The sequence below is a fragment of the Corapipo altera genome, unplaced genomic scaffold (genome assembly GCF_003945725.1).
Source record: "Corapipo altera isolate COAL_440 unplaced genomic scaffold, ASM394572v1 62, whole genome shotgun sequence".
Lineage (NCBI taxonomy): Eukaryota > Metazoa > Chordata > Aves > Passeriformes > Pipridae > Corapipo > Corapipo altera.
In genome coordinates this window covers 4,962,482-4,968,520 of record NW_020884894.1, presented here as the reverse complement: position 1 = coordinate 4,968,520, position 6,039 = coordinate 4,962,482, and positions in this window count along the sequence as shown.

The following is a 6,039-nucleotide window of genomic DNA, read 5'->3' as shown; positions in this document are numbered from 1 at the left end:
CAAGACTTTGTTGTCAGAGGAAGAATTGGGGCTTTCTCTAACCTGACTTTTAGAGGCAGGTGAATAAATTTAATTTCTTTCCCTGCCTTTTAGGCTGACACCTAATCATCAATATAGGTTGCAGTTTTCTTTCTCTTCTTTCATTATTAACTGAGGGACAATGGAGGGGTTTGTAGAAGGCAAATCCCCCAAGCCCTGTTTAATGCAAAGACAACACCTCCTTCAGCTCAGGAAATCCCTGAGCTGCTTATTTTTTTAGGCTGGGGGAATATTTGGGGGGAAAAAATCACAGCATGTTTATTGTATTCTTAAACCCTTCCCTATCCGTCTGCTTTTGGCCACTTCCAGTGACAAAATACTGAGCAAGATGGACCTTGGAAAGTCATTATCACACTTGGCGTCATCAAGTCTTTAATTAGTGTTATGGAAGTGCTGAGGGACAGTTGCACAGAGGGTTTTTTGTCATCATCACCATGTTTTTCCACTCACCTTTCCTCTGACAACCTCTCCGTTCACTGGCTTTCCCTTCGACTGTGGTACCACCAGACATTCTGAAGAGGTCAGTCTTGGATGGGCTAAAGCTTTGCATGGCTGCTTTTGTGGGGTTTGGTCTCCCTCCTTCCATTCCTGAGGATGCTCAGACCTCCAGTGTGGGATTGATTTCTTTTCTTTTGGGTACTTCTGGTGCTGCCAGAGCAGTGTCAGCTCCATCATGGAGCACTGAAAATCATCTTTTCCACATTTCTGGATGAAGAGTTTTCTATCTATGTACCCTTTAATGTTGATGCTCCTCTCCAAAATCCAGGAAAAGGGACTTCAGTGAATAATAATATGTGTGGAAGGAACTGACTCCTATCGGGGACGTCATTGATTGGAATGGGGGAAAAGTGCTCATGATATTTGGGTTCAGGACCTTTCCTGCAAATTTAAAAGCTCTGGGTCCGCTTAGAACCCTGAGAATACCTGCAGGTTTAGATTATTATTCCCTAGACATCCCCTCTCAAAATAGAAACTGGGACCTTCGTTGAAAATCCTTCTTTTGTTGAAGTCAAAGAAAGATGAAACTCCCCTTCCTTGAGGTAGGACCAGGATTCCCAGCCCTGCAAAAGCCTGTGTTTGACCTCTACCCACCTTGGAGCAGCCAGGGGATGAGGAAAGCTGATCCATAGTGAACCAGACATGTTGTAGGTGAAGCCTGTTAGCAGAGAGGCTCTCAGTGTTCTCCTCTTTCCCATCAAAGCCATTTGGCTCCCAGTTGCCAAACCAGTGCCAAGCCCCAGTGACCTTTCAGACTCATCACTGTGCTTAGAAGATTTACAGTGGAAAAAAGCTACTTCTTGCAAAGGAACTCTTGCTCCTTCCTCCCAGGAGAGTCTCCAGCCAGTGACTCATCCCTGTAGCATCCCGGCTTCCCGTCACCATCCCACAGTGGCTACGGCTCAGGCTCGGGGGGAATCCGTGCCTGCTTGCCTGGGAGCTGGGGTGATGTCAGCTCCTGCTCTGGCTCCTCTCAGCTCTCCAGACTGCTCAAAGTTCAAAGCTTTAGTCTCATCACCCAGCAGGCTAGGCCTGGCTCAAGCACCGACTTGCTTCTCCTGAAGTGATGACATTTTAAAAGGGCTTTGGAATGACAGAGGTCCCGGAGTCCCAGAGGAAATGGAGGTGAGGCTCACGGAGTGTCAGGGCCTGGGTTTGCAGAAGATCTGCCTAAGTCGCTGTGTGCCTGTTTCAGGCAGAGCTGCAAACCACAAGTAGCATTTGGAGTGGAGCTGCCGTGAAGATTTTCATTTCAATTTGCAAAATATTCTCCACCCTGCAGGGTAACCCTTGGAGAAGGAATTCTGTGATTCTGGGATAGAGGGAAAAGTAAGTACACTGAAGCTGAGAAGGAGACAACTGCTGCTCAAGTAAAAAAGGAGCTGAAAAATGAACTGAGATACGGGTCCAAGCCCTGAAGTGCATTTGGGACAGATTTCAAACACCTCAAGAATCCATGAGTGGATCAAGAGACTCTACAGAGCCTTGTGCTGAGGAACATGAGAGCAGCACCAAGGCTCCGGCACAAGGTGGTTTGGATGTCAGTGGTTTTTGTCTGTGGGACTCTTTGTGTCCTCCTCTTTCCAAATTCTTGGCTGTTCCTCTGAGGCCAAACCACATGGATTTTTTCCTGTTGTAAGGTAGATGCATTGAAATTCCTCCAGCTGCCAAGGGCAAGGTGAGATCCCAACAAGTACATGTCAGGCTTTTTTGGAAAAGGGCTCCATCGATTCCAGAGCTCCCCAGGAAAAATGAGTTCCCTGTCAGTTCCCACAGCAGGCAAAAAAGACTCAAAGCAAAAGTCTTGATGTACATCTAACCCATTATGTTCACTGGGGTAAAAACTGTCCTATCTTTTGAGTAAGCCTAGCTCTGGGAAGAACAGGAAAGCCAAATCTGAAGTCAGGCTTAATGAAAACTTGCTGTGCTGATGGATTTCTCCTTGATCTTTCCCTCTGTCCCTCTCCCTTGAACTTCTCCAGCAATCTCTGCTGGGATGCTCACAAGGTCTAATCCTCCCTGGGATATTTCCAGGAGATCTGGGCTGTGAGGAGAAGACAATTCCCTGCTGTGGGTCAGTTCTTCGTCTCAGCCCTTGGAGGATGCCAACAGCAGCAGGAGGCTGGGACCATTTGTGGGATGAGGAAAATTGTTCATAATGGGCCTGAATTCATCCTCTTGCTCCTCTACAAGGCGAGCACACAGCACAGGCTGCCTAGAAGGGAGGAATGGAAAATAAACAAACATTGTGGAATACGTTTTTTCCCTGTGGGATGGGTGGCTGCCAGGCACAGCACCACTCTGCAGGACCAAGGACTGCTCTATGCCCTTTTTGTTGCCACAGTTTTCAAAGGGTTTCTTTTCATTTAGGATTTAAGTGAATGGATTCGCTCCCAGGAGCGGCTCCACAAGGAGCAATTCTCTGGGACGAGGATGTTGTGATTCCAGGCTGGGTTGGGAGTGGTGCAGCCCTGCTTATTTCTCTGCCTCCTGCCAGGCAGGAGCTCAGATTAGGATCACAGCCAGGCAAAAAGGGTTACAAGGGAAAAAAAAATGAGCCAGAATCTCCTTTGTTCCCCATATCAGGTTTGAAGCTCTGAGCAGTGAACAGGGAGAGCAGAGCACAGCTTTCCATAGCACCCAACAGATTTTGGGGGGATTTCAGGTGCTGATTTTACTTAGGGTGAACAGATTGTAGCATCTCTGCAGGTGGCTCCCACAGATTTCCAGCTGTCTCCACCAATGGGTCCCAAGAGGGACCTTGGGAATCAAGGGGGTGTTTGCAGGAGGTGTTGATTATCTTTGGTTACTCCATCCCAGCAGAACTTTTGGCATGGAAAGCTGTACCACCAGAGCACATGGGAACAGAGCTGGGCTTTTCTTTCCCACCAAATCCTTCCTTGATTTTAAAGTGCCTGCTCAGCCCTCAGGAATGCCAGCGCTGGAGGATTGTTATCTGGGATGAGCTGTTAACGAGGCCATCACGTTGATTAAACCTCAGCCTGGAACATTATCTCAGAGAGGTCCCTCTCTCTCTCTGCACTGACACTTCTGCCTGTATAGCAAGACCAGAGAAAGTCCTTAAGACTCATTGTTTGGGATTAAATAAACAGAGGTGGAGCGGGGCTGGTGGTTGATGTGTCCCAGAGATTGCACAACGCTTCTGATTAAAACCAGGAGTGGATGCATGATGAGCATCCATTAGGAATAGTAAATAATTAGGTGTGAAATGCCTAGGAATGGGTCAAGGGATGCAGAGGGAGTGGGGGAATGAATGGAGGAGTGGAGGAGGAATCCTGTTCAGCACAAGTTAAATCTTCAGGCTGTGCTTTGCCAGAGGAAGGTGGCAGCGCTGGCACAAAGCAAACAGGTGACCTGGGACATGGTTTGATTTCCTTTTTCTCCTCCAGCTTTTTCCCCAGAGGTCCCGATCTGCCAGTTCAGCTCTGAGTAGAAGTGACACATCTGGCAGTTTTACCCAGGAACTCCAGCCCAAATCTCTCTGCTTTGCTAACAATTCCGTGTTTTGTCATGTTCTGGGCCATCCCTGAACCTTGGAGAAGTTGGAAATGCCAGGAAAGCTGCCTCTCTGTGCCGGGGGGGGGGGGGATCTGGCAGCAACTCAGGTAGTCAGGAGCTGCAGCTTGTGATGGTCCCCATCCCCACCACTCCCAACTGTTGGGCCTGTTGTGGAGTCTCCCTCACTGGAGATATCCCAGAACTGCCTGGATGTGCTCTAGGATGAACCTACTAGAGCAGAGAGGTGGGACCAAGATGACCCACTGTGGTCCCTTCCAGCCTGACCCATTTTGTGGGATCCTTGCTGGCAGTCAGAACCTCTGTGGTAAGGTGTTTTCTGGGAAAGGGTGGAGGCAGATTTTTCAGGGATTGTTTTTTCATGGCTTTTGGCTGCTTTCAGGAGGCCATGGTGAGGCAGAGTGAGGGTATGATCTGTCTTGGCATCTCTGCAGATGCCCATTACAGCTGCCTGGGAATTGTCCCTACAATTCCTTCTGCTCCAAATGTGATAAGAGGTTTTCAGGCTGCTGCTTCTTAAATCAGCTGGAGCAGATGTCTTCAGCATCCAGGAAGATGCTGCTGCCTCATGTGGCTTCTTCCATGGCTTCTGTCAGCTGCAATTGGAAGAGGAAATACAAGTGGAAGAGGTTCAGGTGCTGGCAGCGTGTCCTCGGCTTGCAGATGTGCAGCTGACTTCCACAGCTAACTCCTCCATCCTCCTAAAAATCACCATTACCCCTAAATAAAACCCCAAAATTCCTCCTCACTGGAAATGTTCCCAATTTCCAAACTATTTTTTTTGCCTGCGCTCATCAGCTGACAACTGCAGGAATCAAAGAGGGTTTACATTTTGCTGTTGTTTTTCAGTTTTAGGTTGATTTCTTTCCTAAAACCTATAAATTCCCTAAAGCTGGTGCATTAGGAATTGCTCAGTGAGGTAATTGCTTTGTGCAGCTCCTTGCAGGGACTCTTTTTTTCTTTTTAAGTGGAAAGAGGAGTGTGTTGATTTGGTCAAGTGCCAACCAGGAAATACCAAAAAGCTGAAGATGGATCCGTTACAAACAGACTAACCAGCCTCAGATGTCCCGTCGATATTGGAATATGAAAGGTAATAGAGAGCACATGTGTCCTGTAAATAATGAGATTATTAACAAATAGACAGAAATAAAGCCACTTGGCTGCCTCAGTGAAACACTGAAGCCACTGGTGTCAGATGAAAACTCTTAATTGCCCCCATTTGCCCCATAATGGGTGTTTTTCCTGCATCCAGTCAAGCTCTGTGGTTCTGTGTTGGGATTTGCATCTCTTGTGTGTCACATCCTACACTTTCTTCCTGAGGAGAGGCTGGTACAAAACAGGGATGTTGATCCTCTGGGGCACAAGGGGTTGGCAGGAGGAGAGGGAAAACATGAGGTGGGAGAGGCAAGTGCCCATCCAAGGAGGCTGAGCAGAGGCATGAGCTGCACTTGCCTCTTCTCACCTACTTGACCCCTGTCCTGCTGCTGCCACTTCATTGCTTGAGCCCAAAAGCCTTGGGAAGATGGAATTGAGTTGGAAAGATGCTCTGGAAAACTCATAGCCCTCAAAGCAGGGAGCTCTGAGCTGAGTTTGCAATCCCTCCCTTGGCATCCCTGTAAGTGTGATCCTGTTTAAGGAGGAGGCTTTTGGGAGCTTGGGTGGGTTGTAAAGCAATCAGGTCATCTGTCTCCATACCATAGGATGGAGCAAGGAGTCCCACTGTGGGCATCCAGCCTTGGAAATACTGACCCAGTTTTTAATTCTTGGGTCTGGGCTCCCTTTCCTGGGGCTGGGACCAGCAGACATCAATGCTGTACATGTGTGTGTTACATCTCCCTTTTAGAGGGAGGAGGAGGAGGAACTGTGTCCAAACAAAGGTGCATCATAGCCATGAGGATGGGGAGAGGTCTTTTACCACGTTCCATGAGACAGAGGCAACGTGAGCAGTGGCATTGGATTGGAGAC